This window comes from Hydra viridissima, unplaced genomic scaffold (assembly GCF_058129835.1).
Source record: "Hydra viridissima isolate aposymbiotic clone 2 unplaced genomic scaffold, HvirCarnegie_v1 scaffold_4, whole genome shotgun sequence".
Lineage (NCBI taxonomy): Eukaryota > Metazoa > Cnidaria > Hydrozoa > Anthoathecata > Hydridae > Hydra > Hydra viridissima.
In genome coordinates this window covers 15,397,290-15,413,054 of record NW_028324303.1, presented here as the reverse complement: position 1 = coordinate 15,413,054, position 15,765 = coordinate 15,397,290, and the positions used below count along the sequence as shown (strand labels likewise).

The 15,765-nt window shown below is 30.0% G+C and overlaps 1 pseudogene across 1 annotated transcript in view; it reads right to left on the bottom strand.

The window, feature by feature from the left end:
- Nucleotides 1-9,912, bottom strand: part of LOC149890088 (uncharacterized) — a 30,161-nt pseudogene extending 20,249 nt beyond the window's left edge. Inside the window, exons 1-6 of the transcript XR_016451810.1 lie at nt 9,495-9,912; nt 8,967-9,029; nt 8,833-8,893; nt 8,202-8,398; nt 7,702-7,858; nt 1,005-1,021 (exon numbers count right to left, since the gene is read on the bottom strand). The product of XR_016451810.1 is annotated as an uncharacterized LOC149890088 (transcript). The remainder of the gene's footprint in view (nt 1-1,004; nt 1,022-7,701; nt 7,859-8,201; nt 8,399-8,832; nt 8,894-8,966; nt 9,030-9,494) is intronic.
- Between the last annotated feature and the right edge of the window lie 5,853 nt (nt 9,913-15,765).

Here is a 15,765-nt window from a genome sequence, read left to right as displayed (position 1 = left end):
GTGCTTTCATTCTGAAGTATTCAAAGCAGTGAACGAGAAAGACTGTATCCAAATTAATGAACAATTAGCCAGTACTTCCAGCCAAGCAAGGGAGCAGAGAACCTTGCAAGCATCAGTTGCAAAATATTTTGTTAATGAGAAAGTTACTGTGATAATGACAGTAGATACATTTAAAAAACAGATCATAGAGCTTGTTGTAAATGATGGTTTGCCTATATCATTATTTTCACATCCAGCTTTTATGGGTCTGAATCGAGAAGTGGCCCGCAACCTTAGTGTTTCTCTGGAGAAAAAGAGTATTAGAAAATTAGTGATTGGAGCTGTTAAACAAAAAGTGTAACTTAAAGAATCTCTCAAGGAAAACTTTGTATTTCTTCACAGAGTGAAGAATTTTTCAATTAATATGAGATTTGTTTTTGAAAAAAATGAAGTAGTTACCAAGATATTGGCAGTAAAAGACATCAAAGCTCATTACACCAGCGAACTTATCCAAGTCTTGATGGAAAAGATTCTTCAAGAATATGAACTTAAAAAAAACAAGTGTTTACTGTTTTAACTGACAATTCTTGAAATATGATTTTGACAAATTCATAATTTTATTAGTGACTGCATTAGAGTTTATTGTATATCTATTTACAAGGGTTCAGAAAAGTTATTTGCTCAGAAATTATTTTCTAATAAATGTTTAAAGCATTTAGTGAACGGACTATTTATACTATGGGGATGACATAGCCTATGTTAACATTTTGCTACAGTGAATTTATTTTTACAAATGAGTCAGAGTTGGAGTTGGGAGTTGGAGTTGGGAATCAGTTTATGATAAAATCAAGGAGTTGTAGTAGGAACTGTGGCTTACCCTGTTTCCTTTGATTACATTCAATTTTGATGTTTCATTTGATTAGATTTGATAACAGTGTTTAACAATATAATACTTTTGATTTGCATTAGTTTGAAGAAATAACTTTACATTTGCCACTTCAAAAACAAAATATTTCTATCAAAACCTCATCAACACCATTAGCTGAAAAGTAAACTTCAAAAATTCAACATTAAATAAGGTGCACTGCTGGAAGCTTGTGGAACTTACTGGTTTTGCTATTATGTGGCTAACAGTTGTAAGTAACTTTCTATCAACAAAAATACTATCCGTAGTTTTTTACTAAAAGACTTATTTAACTTGATAAAACTTTCAGCATTGTTGAGAAAAGAAAGACATAAGGAGGTTTTTTTGTAACAATTTTGACAAATCCAGTTCTATGAAAAACAAATTGCTATGTGAACCTGAACTTTCATGGTTTAAATGGCTTACAATTTGTGTTCATAGAAGAAGCATGAAAACTGAGAGCCATTCAACTTATTAGTCTAAAATTAAGTTGGATTTGAACAATCAAATTGTTGCAACAATTTCAAGTAACATGATGAAATTTGAAAAAGATTCCCATTCATATTGCTTATCTTGTAACTCATTTTGCAACAAACACATCAATAAATCACAAAAATCTTCATTCTAAACAGAAACCTATCTTTACAAACTTTCTGCTTTATTTATGCTGTATGCTATTCCAAAACTATCCCTCAAAAATTGTCATAGAAAACTGCTAACATATATTTGCAATTTTTTGGTTTTCACTGTTAAAAACTATTATAATTATTGGCTCCATAATCAAATTTATAATTATTAATTAAATCATGATCAAAATTAAAATTATTGGCTACAACTCTTTCTTGCCTCCTTGCAGGAGGCAAGAAGGAGTTGAAGAGGGCTTGAACATGGTTCCAGCCATAAGCACCCTGAACATGGAGTCTAGGGTGGTCCAAACCTGACCTAGAACCTTCCCTGGGAAAAATTAGACCTGTGTGCAAAATTTGGTGAGGATCAGATCAAAACTGTGAATTTGTATAAAGATAGATACAAACTTTGGGCTTCACATCTTAGATATAAGATGAGCATTGCTTTCACTGATAATGTAAATCTAAAAGAAGATGATTATGATGAGAAAAAGGATGAGGAAATTGTTGACTCAAAAGAGAATAGGAACAATAAACTAGTGAAAGTGTCAGGGTGTCCCCTGCAAAGTCTCTTTTAGAGGAAGCTTCATTTATTTAATATTCAAAGCATCAAATTAAGCTAAAAGATGAAATTGGATCTAAAATTTTAAAGAAAAAGATGATTTTATTTGAAGCTACCCTGACAATACCTGAAAATCTTGAAAAACTTTTCAAGGCTCTGCTAACAATCAAACTAATATCAGAGCTTCTACAGGTGACATGCTCAAAAACAACCACAAAATAACACAAAAGTAACAAACATTTTGGATGATGATACCTTTAAGGTTTAAATTTAATGTAGTTTAAAGTCATAGGTGTAGGTGCAAATCACAACAGAGCTATTTTATTTTAATCTGTTAAAAACTTTTCATGGATCTAAAAAGACTAAATTCATACTTGTTAACTTATCTATCATCATAGTTTTTTTGTTAAAACTTCAAGCAGAAACAATTGATAAATTACCCAAAATATCCTATTACTCAAGTAAATTCTAAACCACAGAAGAGTGACAAAACAATTTAGTTTATGCTTTTAAAATTTCATTTACTTGAAATAAAAAAACTGCATGCAAAAAAACATTTAACAAAAAAAAAAAAATTTTGTTAAATTCTTTTTAATGGAATCTACAGTTGCAAGAGAACTGTGTGAATTTTCACAATAGCTAAAAATCTTATAAAATGTGTGAAATTGGTCAAATTTCACATCTAAATATTTTAAACATAAAAAATCTTTCATGGACACTTCTTCTTTCACATAAAGCAGTTGCTACTTGGTCATAATTGTCTATTCATAAAGTATTAACAAAAAGCTGTATTTTCAAAGAGTTTAAGTATTTAGTTTAGATATTCAGAGAAAGTTTATTTGATAAAGATTTTATTGAAATTTTTAAATGACTATGAACACACTGGAGCCTTCAATACTTTAATAAATTATCCTTAAATCCATTACTACATTTACTTTTAGAATTTTTAATGCAACTTAATAATATTGTAAACCTGCCATAGCATTTGTACAAATATTTTTATTTTGATATTGATAGTCAAGCATCAATTGAAGATAATACAACATAACAGACTGTCAGAAAAAAGTGAAAAAATGTTTATTTTGGTTTTAAAAATCAGTCATAAAACACAATCAGCACATAAAGCACTTTCAGCACATAAAACACTCTCAGCACATGAATTGACTAAAAACTGAACTAGCTACTTTCAAACAAACTACAAATTAAAATTTAAAACAAACACAAGGTTTTAAGGAATATAAAAAATCTTAGAAGCACAAAATACAAAAGATTTAAATTTAAAAAGATCTGACAACTCAGAATACTTTAAGTTTTTTCATTAAAAAACGCAAATATTCCTATTTGTTATAAATTAAATGAAAAGTGTGAGACTGACCAAATTTCAAACAACTTAAAAATCCAACTGTCAAAAAAATTTTGTAAAATGAATATTTTATGAACTAATTCAATATTTGCTTAAATGAAGAAAATTGAAAGCAACTTCTAAGGCCTACATAGGTTATTTTTACAGACTGACTCTTAACACCTTGTGATATTTAGTGGTTGGTGCTAAGCTATGGCAGGATATTGACACTATGGACACACATCTAGTTTTTAAACATTTTTTTTAGGTTTTTGTGATAACATTTTTAATCTTTTGAGTGACCATTGATGATGAGTCTACTTGGAAAGTGAATATACTTGTGATAAGTATACTTGCTTTCCATATTGCATTTGATAGTTTTTATACAGAGTATGGAAAATGAATATGCTTGTGAGTGAAAAAAGCCAACAAAATTACTTTGTATATGTTCTAAACTAAAAAGATTGATACTAATGCAGTGTAGGGAAAAGAAAACCGGTTTCCGGAAACTGCAAAATATTTGGAAATTGAAAACAGAAATTTTATTTTCAAAACCAGTTTTTGGATATATATCTTTTGTACAAAATTTACTTGATTATTTGCCAATTCTAAAACACTTTTCTTGATGTGTCGTTGCTCGAGAAAATAAATGAAAACATTCAATTTGCTTCCACTTTGAACTTTAACAGTAAGTTACTACAATTTGTGATGTAAAAAAAGTGAAACAAATTTTAACAAAAACGAATATGTCATTTTCTGAAGTCCACAAGGATAACACACCAGTTTAAATGCACTTTTCGCACTCAAAAGAACTTGAATTACCCAAGTGCAAGCTCTGCGACCAAAAAGTTAAGTGCAAAGGAGAAACCACAAGCTCCATGAGGAACCATCTGAGGACAAAGCACAACATCAGATTTGCTACTTTTGTTACTCCTGAGAGGAAATTCAAAGTCATCAAACCCATTAGTTCATTTTTAAGACAAAGGATCCTGTTGATGTTGTTTTGGCTGAGCTTATTCCATGGGATGGACTGCCCTTCAGTATTTTTTCAACTAGTCAACGTTTGAGAACAGCTCTAGAGACACAAGGATATAAATTGCCCAAAGGTGCTAAATCTATTAAAGCTCTGCTGATGAAACATTATGAAGATATCAAGAAAACATATCAACAGCAATTTGCAGAAAAGAAGCTTGTTGGTCATAAATTTAGTTTAACCCATGATGAGTATACTTCATCCAGAAACAGAAGATAAATGTTCAAATGGAAGGTGATTTTTGGAACCTTGGAATGATCAGTGAACATGGATCTATGCCAGCAGAGAAATGTTGTGTAATTGTTGACGAGAAACTGAAAGAATTTGGGCTACGTTTTGTCTGTGATATTGTTGCAGTAACCACAGACAGAGCTGCTGTAATGAAAAAATTTTATTAGCTCAATTTTACCAGACCATCAGCTCTGCCTCGCACATGGAATCCACTTGGCTGTCTGTGATGTTCTATAAAGGCAATCTAGGAAAGAAGATAATGGCACACCTGAGCAAGTCACTATTCTAGGAAGAGGACCAAGAAGATGATGACAGCAATGAGAAAGGAGGATTGGAAGTTTCAGCAGAAGTAGCTGTATTAGCTCTTCAAATGATCAGGGAGGATGTCACAGAACTCATCAGCAAGGTCAGAAAATGTGTCAGAAAGTCTTCGAAAGTCTCCAGTTAAAAATGACATGATTCTGCTAAAGCATGTTTGGTCTGAGTTTGGAAAGGAGCTGCAGCTAATCTTAGACTCTATAGAGTCTAAGATTAGCTGCAGCTCCATATTTTATAAGACATGTTGGAACAGCTTACTAGAATGACTTCAAGATTGTCACTGATTGAGTTATTAAGCGATATTATGATTCCTCAGTCTGAATTTACCACCTTACAAAATCTAGTAAATGCTTTAGAACCAATCAAGGTTGGTGCTGAAGTACTTTGCAGAAGAGATTCGAACTTGCTCTCATCTGATGGCATTCTGAAGTTCATTTTCAAGCAGCTAAAAAGCCAGGAAAACACCTTTAGTCAAGAGCTAGTTGACTCATTTACTAAAAGAGCCACTGAGAGGAGGAATGCTATATTAGTAAACTTCGATAAGTATCTGAATAATACTGTGTCATTAATGGTGCAACTCATGACATTTTTGAAAACTCCATGCCAAAGAGAAATGCAATTGCTACTACTGCATCAAGTTTGTTTAATCATTTGCTTGAGCAAAAGCGAAGTGAGTAAATATATGAGGAAAATTGTCAGATAATGAAATTAGTCAGGAACAAGTACAACAATTTACAAGCATGGAGGCTGAAAAGTCATTTTCTGCAAGTATTTTATTTGTCATTAAACTAAGGTCAAGATTAAATGATGAAACACTTAATGCTTTATGTTTTTTACGTGCTTATTATCTTAAGAAACGTAAAATTAACCATTAAGAAGACTTATTTGTTAGCTGCTTAACTGTATTCAATATACGTATATGAAATTATTGCTATATATATTTATGCTTTTGCTGTTTTTGTTCCCCTGAAATATATATAATAAAAAAATACACTAGAAAACTGGAAAACCGGTTTTTAAAACATTGAAAACTGTGGTTTATTCGAAAAACCAGTTTTAGAAAAAACTTAAATAATTCTTTTCCCTAATGCAGTGTAATTCTTGTTTTTCAAGAAAGGTTTCTTTTAGAATCATCCAATTCTTTTGATGATGAATTTATTGATGATAAATTATCATGTTCTGAAGTAGACTGACTAGTTCTGTAGCCACTACTCCTGCTACTCAACCAAGAGGACACTTGTACAAGGTGGAAATACCAGTATAGCACAAACAAGAGCAGGAATCCAAGCAGGTAATCAGAGTTTACCATCAAGTAAATGACTTATTTCAATGCTTTGGATAACTAAACAAGTGAAGATTTTGATTTTGAAAGTATTACCAAAAACTCAATGTCTGGCAATAATCATAGTAACCAAATGTTATCCTACCACTCAGGTCTCAGAAAAACCTTGAAGTTTTACAACAAAGCAGAAATACATATCCTGGAAATAATGTCATTTAATTCATTCTACTTGTATACAAAGTTTTAGACTAATGAAGAAGTTCACCATTTTGTTCAGTTTCAAAAATATTATCACAAATATTATCAAAGACCGAATTGCAAAACCATCTGGAAGACTTTGGCAAGTTTTCACTACCTATTAACCATTGCAGAGAGCAAGAAAAAAAAGAAACTTACAAGATATAAGTAGTGTATGAAGAATGAAGTAACAAGAAAGTCAAGATATGCTTGTGGATACTGCTCTAATCAACCAGCTTTTTGTGCTGATGCCTGTTTGTACCACCAAAACTTGGGACAAATAGATGTGCCAATGGATCCAAGCAATCCAGATAGTAATAAATATTTATATATAAATGTAAACTTTAAATTTGTCATTTTTCCAGGAAAACATAATTGAGAATATGCCTTAAAACTGTTTATGCACCATATCTTGTTCCTAAAAACCACTAAAATTGCCATTTCATTAAAAATCAAACATAAAATCAAAAATTGACAAAAATGTTTGTACACAGAAACTAAAGTGAAGTAAATTTATTTCAAGATTTAAAAGCAATTTCAGCTAATAAAACCTTCAAAATGATAAAATGATAGCATTTAAAGTCAAGCGAGTATACTCAAGGTTGCCTTTGACATGTACATTTATTTTCTGTATGAAATGTGTTAAAGAAATTTTGCCATATAATTTATATTTCTGTAAGCTGAAATGTTGATTTTAAACAAACATTTTGAGTTAAAATCAGAAACACATTTAGTATGATTGCAAACATGCTTGCATAAAAAGTTCTTCTCATTGGGATATCCATTTCCAATGTAAAACTTGCTTAACAAAATATGTGCCGAATGAAATGAGCAGCTTTTTCAGTAGAACCATTGAAAAATTACATTGATCAAGTTTTCTCAAAATTTCTGAAGAGTATTATAAAACTAATCTTAATTTTAAGACTTAATTTAATTGTGTGAGTTTGCAACTCCACTCCAAAATCAGTTGTATTAAACATTAAGAGATTTTTTATTTGGTTTAAAATTTTCTTTTGGCTTTTCTGTTAAAGAAATTGAAGGTTTCTTTTTAAAATTTTTTTTTTTTGGTTTCGTAAATTAATGCTTAATTCTTTTGATAAAATAATTAATCATGAGATTATTTCTCTCTTAAAGAAATATTCTTAAGATTAACTACTTACAGCAATAATCTCAAGATCATCACATACTAGTAAAATTTGAAGATAATTTCCTTGATTGATTGAATCCATTAAAGTTAACAGGATAGACATTCAATTGAAATACTGTCCCAGCATCATAAGGAATTGCGTAATTGAGATTATTACAAACAAATGTTTCCTCTACCTTGAAACTGTTTTCACTCACCTATTATGTAAAAAAACACCAAAAAAGTTTTTATAATGTAAAAAAAACACCAAAATGGATTTTTCAATTCTTTAAAGTAAAAGCCCCCTTACAAATGGAGAAAAAAAATAAAGAGAAAAGCTTTAAATTCTTAAGTATTAAACCATTAAAAAACTAATTATGACTCAAAATGGTAAACATATTACTTGCTTACTATTTGTTATTTAAAAAAGAAACTCACACCTGACTACTTCACTTTGATTTAAAGCAACTTTATCTACAAGCATCCTAAGGATATACTCCTTATAATACCAAAATTTTTCTTCATTATTGTAAAGAAAGTAAGATAAACTAAAACACTTACAACGCCTAACACACTTTCTTTAATATTTGAACCATTCTTCACAGTGATGGAAATCAAATATATGCTGTGTATTGAAGCATTTTTAGATAAAATAATTGGCCATTTAAAAGTAACATTATAATACTGCCTGTCAATTGCAAGAACTTCCCATGTTGAATTAAAATCCGGCTTGTTCTGTTCATCAACCTGAAAACTTTCTAAATCAAATAAAAAGTTTAATGAATAAAATTAAAAAATCAAAATAAACCAGCACATTTATGTTTTATCATTTTGTTTGTAACCCACTTAAAATACTTTTTAAGTACTAAAAGTAAATAGTTACTTAATGTTTCTGCAAACCATTATTTAGACATTTTTGAAACTAAAAATGTTCAAAAAATAGTCTACGGAAACAATAAGTAACTATTTATTTTAAAACTTTTAAAGATTTAAATAAAAATGATTTTATTTTGTAAAAAATTCAACTTTAGGTAAACTTAAAAAATGGAGGTCAAAAACAATAATCTTTTGAATTTTTATATATGCTAAATATCGTTATTTAATTTAAGTAACTTTTATAGCAAGAAAGGGAAGAAAAAAAGAAAAATTAGTGAAAAAAAAAAAACTTCAGTTTTAACTTATTTGTAAATACCTTGGGTGTTCCTTGTAATATTGCTGTAGAATTGACAACCTAATATGCATGAAGAAGAGTTCTAAAAGAAAATTATGACAACAGATCATAACTGCATAAATTAGTTAAATATCTATTACATACTTTTAACTTACATTACATGCCAGCTTGCAACTTGTTAGGTTGAAAGGGAGTGAGAGATTGCACACTGTCATGCACTAATTATAACAAAATGGCATTTTAAATAGGTAGGTATTTATCTATGTGCTAATTTTATTTATGTTGGCTGTTTACATAACTTGCAAATTTTTCAGTTTACTCATTTTGTATTAAAGTTTTTCATTCTCAAAAGTTGTTAGACAAGTTATTTATTTTAAGCTGTATACAGCATCAGATGGTGTGTGTGCACATACATACATGCATATATATATATATATATATATATATATATATATATATATATATATATATATATATATATATATATATATATATATTAGGGCAGGCCACACTGTCATATAAATTTTTCAAAAAAGATATTGTGATGATGGCTGCAATAAATTTAGTCCCTTTTATCATTAATAGCTTTTTTTGATATAAAAACATTTTTGTGGGATGTGTCTGAGTACTGCCGAACTTTTTCTTTATATTTATAATATTACACTAAAACATGAACAAAATACTTCCATGAAAGTTATGCCAATCTTTCAATTTATTCTGCAATATACTTATTAAGAGCTATTGTCTGAGAAATGTAGGCAAAATAAGCAAATTTTGGAAGTGATGTCTTCAAATTGTACTCATTTTTAGATATTTTGTAAAAGACAATGAAAGTAGGCCACTGGTAATTTTTTTTCTAAAATTTTTATTAATTTCGGAGATATTGGGTTCCAAAATTTGGCCCGCTTTGAGAATATTTCGCGCATTGAGTGCAATTGCTACTTTGAGGAGTAGTTTTAGCAACATGAATATGACAGAAACATTTCTTTTTAATTTTTTTACTAATCTGGGTAGGTTTCTACAGTAAAAGTAAAAATTCAACAAGATTACATTTTCAGTTGTCTAGAAATCATGAACAGTATAAGTTATTTATTTTCCTTAAATATGCATCTTCAAATATCTGAAAAAAAATCTATGTGCTTGGGTGATATCAAGCCTATAGATGTCCTAGAAGTAGCCTTATTTTGCAAATTTTTTAACTAAAAAAATACCCTAGCAACGGTAAAGATATACTTAGCAACGGATACTTTACAGCCTTATTAATTAATACTGCTATTAAAAATTTTAACATAATACTTTTTTATAAAGGAACTGTACAAGAGAACTTGAAAAAAAAAAATTTTTTTAACTTTATCAATGAAAGAAAGAACCATTAAACTTCAAGATCGTTTTTTCCGTTTAAAACTGATGGGAAATACAGTTTTCTAAGAATTAAGAAAAATATATAATAAATTTATTAATGGCTGATCTGAATCTCCACGTTGTCAATATCATCTTTTTAGAGTGAATAATCACCTCTTTCATTAGTTGGTCTTGATGCATCAATCTTACAAACAACGTCAAAAGACGAACATTGGAGAATATTTTCTTTGGTTGGCCACTTAAAGCAGTTCTTTCCAGGTGTAACAGAATATTCCATACAAGAAACATATATATCATCATCATTGACCTAATGGTTGAGGTAAAGTAACGTCTAATTATTGCTTCTTCCTAAATATTCCTTGAAGTTAGTTTATCTGGTTAATAAACCAATAACTTTGTAATAGATCTCAATACACAAAAATACAATCTTATTGTGTTAAAACTTCTGACATTTTTAATTATTGCAGGATACCATTACGTAAAGTATGGAACAACAATCACCAATTTGAAATTCAGCTGCTAACTCCTTTGAAATCAACTGAATATCGTTGTTTAAATCATCTTCGTTTCCAGGTGCATCTTTAATATCAACAGTTTCATCAATCATATCATCAGTTAAGTTAACCTCTTCACAAAAAGTGGTTGCCAACTTTCTTGTTCTTTTTTGCTTACTCCATCTAAAAAATTACACTTGAAGGATAAAGGAAATTGCTAAATATTTATCTCAAGTCCCAAGAAAAGAAAAAAGTCACATTTTTTAGCATAAATACTTTGGGTATTTGTAAATATACAAGTTCATTTACTTGCCTACAGAATAATGATCGAGTTTGTTGAGTTGTCACATATTCACTTGGCTTTAAACTTGTACTCAGCTGCTGGTGAACTATCTTTATCTAAAAAGACAGTGGACTTGCTCTAAATGCTTCACACAAAGAGCTAGCCGCTTTTTTTGATTCTTTGATAGTTTCATCTGAAATAAATTGTTCTATCTGGAACATATATGTCATCAGCAGGAAAGCAAGACTTTATTGGTGTTGGTGCTGGTTCTAACATGTCAATATTGTTACCTGTAGAAATACATTTTAGGTAGCTGAAGCAAAATACGGCTCCAACAGGAAGTGATAAATTCTTTTCAATATAAGCAGCAAGGGTGTTCAAAGGGATGGATCTAATTTTTGGTGCTTTTTTACAGATTTGAAATTCATATCTTGGGTGTTGACAACTGTTTGTCTGCTTCCAGCCAATACCAAAAGAAAAACGATGGTACGCACATAATGAGTCATAGCGTAAAAGATAAGCTTGTAGTCGGGTATTAATCAAGGTTTTTCATTCACTGGTTTGTCTGTAGTAGCTATAAAACAGTAAAGTTAGATTTTCCACCTATGGAGTAAGAAATCCTGTTTCTTTTAATAAAAAAGCAAATAATGCTCTAATATTATTCATACCTTTAAAGCTTGTAAATGATTAGTTATGTCAGCGTTAATTCATTAACTTAAAAGATTCAATCTTTGTTCCAACACTTAAAAAGACCACAAGAAGTCTTCTTTTTATTAAAATATTATATTTCTCATAAGGACTGACTTTATTCTTGCTCTCTGACATGTTTTGTTTATTGTTAATTATTTATTGACTAATATTAAAAAAATGCAGTTACTAACAAATTTTAATTCTTCAACTGAAAACTGCCGAAAAAAAAATGTTCTACCTGATATATATTATATTAGATAGAACATTGTATTTATTTTTATATATTTTTTATTTGTTTTTATTTTAAGTGCTATATGTATTTTTTTCAAGTTCTCTTGTACAGTTCCTTTATAAAAAAGTATTATGTTAAAATTTTTAATAGCAGTATTAATTAATAAGGCTGTAAAGTATCCGTTGCTAAGTATATCTTTACCGTTGCTAGGGTATTTTTTTAGTTAAAAAATTTGCAAAATAAGGCTACTTCTAGGACATCTATAGGCTTGATATCACCCAAGCACATAGATTTTTTTTCAGATATTTGAAGATGCATATTTAAGGAAAATAAATAACTTATACTGTTCATGGTGGACCTAAGGCCACGGTTGTTATGGGTAATCTATCAAAGCGCGTTGAACGCAAAAAGTGATTTTTGGCAGGTTACTTCTTCCAGGGTCGTCGCATGCACATGGTTTTTGTTCTAAAAAGTCAATGTATGTCATAGTGTCTTTCAAAAACACCTAAAAAAACTACGTACAAGTATTGGCCTAAAGAGATATTAGAGCTCAAAGTTAGGGTAAAATTTCAAATGTTGTGGTTTCGGACCACGATTTCTAGACAACTGAAAATGTAATCTTGTTGAATTTTTACTTTTACTGTAGAAACCTACCCGGATTAGTAAAAAAATTAAAAAGAAATGTTTCTGTCATATTCATGTTGCTAAAACTACTCCTCAAAGTAGCAATTGCACTCAATGCGCGAAATATTCTCAAAGCGGGCCAAATTTTGGAACCCAATATCTCCGAAATTAATAAAAATTTTAGAAAAAAAATTACCAGTGGCCTACTTTCATTGTCTTTTACAAAATATCTAAAAATGAGTACAATTTGAAGACATCACTTCCAAAATTTGCTTATTTTGCCTACATTTCTCAGACAATAGGTCTGAAGTAATTGCGGAATGCTTTTTTTTTTATCGTAAACAAAGTTCATAAAAAGGCGTATGAATAAACAAGGTATAATAATTAATTGGTGCTCTTTTTTTTAATTACAGTCTATATGTGTTTAAGTAAAAATACGATGAAAAGAACATCACCTCTTAAACAGAAGAAAAAAGATTAAATCAGAAAAATTAAGAAAGTTTGTGAAAAAGAAATACGGGAAAGTTTTAAAGTCAATAAACAAAGTATGGTTGGATATCCTTTAGAAGATTTAAAAACTAGGCATAACCCAATATTCCCTATAAGTAAGACAAGTAAAGTATTGAAAATATTCTAAATCTACATGAAAAATGGAGGCTGCTTACAAAATCTAAAAGTAAGCACTTTAATAAGAAGAATTTACTTGAACAGAGCTTCACTCAAACATTAGATTGAATTTTTGATATTAGTTTTCCTAATTGGAAAGATGAAATTAGAAAATCCAGACCAGCTAAAGATGCAGATGAAGATATTGCCTGGATTACAGCTCTCAAAAATGGAATAAAAACTGGAGAAATTGGTGTAAAGGATAATGTGTTAGATTTCAGTGTTAGGAGAAAAAAAGCAAGAATGGAATAGAAACAGATGGCGACTGAAAAGGAAAAGAGAAGAAAAATGAATGATGAAGAAACTGTTCAGTTGGATGGTTATAGCAGTGACTCAGCTGGAGAACCTCTTGTCACTGAACCTAATAGTTCTATGGCTTCTGCATCTCAGAATTCTCCTAAAAGTGAACCTGAGGCAAGGAAAGATACTGGATCAGATATTATCACTCTGGCTTTACCGAGAAACTTTATTTCTCATCCAATGACAACAGCAACTGCAGATAAAACAAAGCAATCAAATCCTCAGCTAATGATGAATGCTTCTGCTATTCTAGTTCTAGCTTGGTTTTTTGTTAATAAAAAAAATTATTATTGATCTTTAAAATTTTATTTTCATTTTATGCAGAGGGTGTTAAACCTGAGGATGTGAACATTTCAATAAATACCATAAAAAGATCAAAAAAGCAAAATAGGCAAGTGAAGACAAGGAAAATAAAAACAGAATTTAAAAATGAGAATTAATCAGATCATTTGACACTGGGATGGGAAACTTTTGAAACAAATCTCTGGGCAAATGTTTGAGTATTTAACTGTTTCGGTGAGTGGTTTTCCTAATTGTGTTGAAGGCAAAATATTATCAATAAAACCTTTACAGTCTAGTACAGGGCTTGCTATCTCCAAGGGAGTCTTAGAAGACTTAGAGGAATGGGATCTTAAAGCTAACATTGTTGCCCAAGTTTTTGATACGACTGATTTCAAAGATTTTCTGAAAGAATGGATGAGCTCAGAGAATGTTCCACTCAAAAATTTAAATAGGTTCCTAGATCTCAAAAATTCTTTTCTCAAAAAGAAAGCAAGCCAAACTATTGTGTTCATCATCTGTTGTGTTCCTCTATCTCTGCAGAAAAAGAAGTCAGGTGTAATATTTTCATATGTATTTATATGCTGAGTGTTTATTTTTGGTTCTCCTACACTTTTCATTCATCTGAACCAAAAATCTTCAAAAAATTTTCTTAGGAATATTTGTTGTTATTGGTATGTAGGTTTTTACTGAAATGTTTTTGGTAGTAAACTGGGAAGCAATATTACTTGAAGTTACCCAAGTCCAAATGTTTTTTTTTTTATTTTCATCTTATTAATTATTTCACAAAGAATTTAAAATAAATATGCTTATTTAAATTCTATAAAAAAAATTTCTTAATTTTAAAAACAAAAAGGTTCTCTAAAGCTTTTGACTAAACAAGTGTTAAAGCACAACACATTAAGTAAACGCAAGAGTCAAAATGATCAAAATCAAAGACAAAATCAAAGTTTCAAAATGATCAGTGAATAATTTATTTCTATGAATTCTTGTTAGCTGATTATCAATATTGACCACCTATTTAAGTTTCAATAGCCTAGACACATTATTGAGCCATGCTTGCACACAATATCTCCACCTTTGCTGCAACCCTTTTTTTAAATATGCTAATATCTTTTAATTTGCCGCAGTATAAAATTCAAAAACCTTATTAACAGCTACAATATGCAAAAAAAATAAGCGTACACTTGAAAAAAAATCATAATTTTAAAGATTGCATCAAAAAAAAGATTTTTCCGTTAAAATACTAGAAATTTTTTTTTAGATATCTTATCAAGTATTGTTTAAAGAATTTATTTGTGGATTGGTTAATTAATTGCTTTTCATACCAATTGAATCTTACACAACTGATCTGATGATGCAAAAATTGACTGCAAAAAAAAATAATCGTACGGTTCAAAAATAATGTCATACTAATCCAATTTCATGAAAATTAGTATCGAGTGGGGCCTCCTTTGGCCTTGATGGTCTCAGCTAGACAAATTTGCATTGGGTTGACCAAATTTTGAGTCTCTTTTGTTGTTATATTATCCCATGCGCTCATTATAGCTTCTTTCAAGTTGTCTTTGCGTTTAAATGCTCGGTCACCAATTTTTCTGTCCAAAATATACCACAAATTTTCTATAGGATTCAAGTCCGGACTTTGAGATGGCCATTCCAAAACGTTGATGTTGTTTGTTTCAAAGTATGCCTTCATTTTCTTAGCGGTATGTTTTGGATCGTTATCCTGCTGTAGTATAAAATCGTTTCCCACCCTCAATTTTTTAGTAGATGGTTGCAAGTTGGCTTTGAGAATTTCACAATACATTGATGCATCCATTGTTTCATCAATAAATGTCAATTTCCCCACTCCTTTCCAACTCATACTACCCCAAACCATCACACTTCCTCCTCCATACTTTACACTAACTTGCAAACAACTTAATTTATAAGCTTCTTTTTTTGCCACACTTTCTGAACTCCATCCGATGAGACGAGGTTATATTTTGACTCATCTGACCAAAAATTTTTTTTCCAATATGATA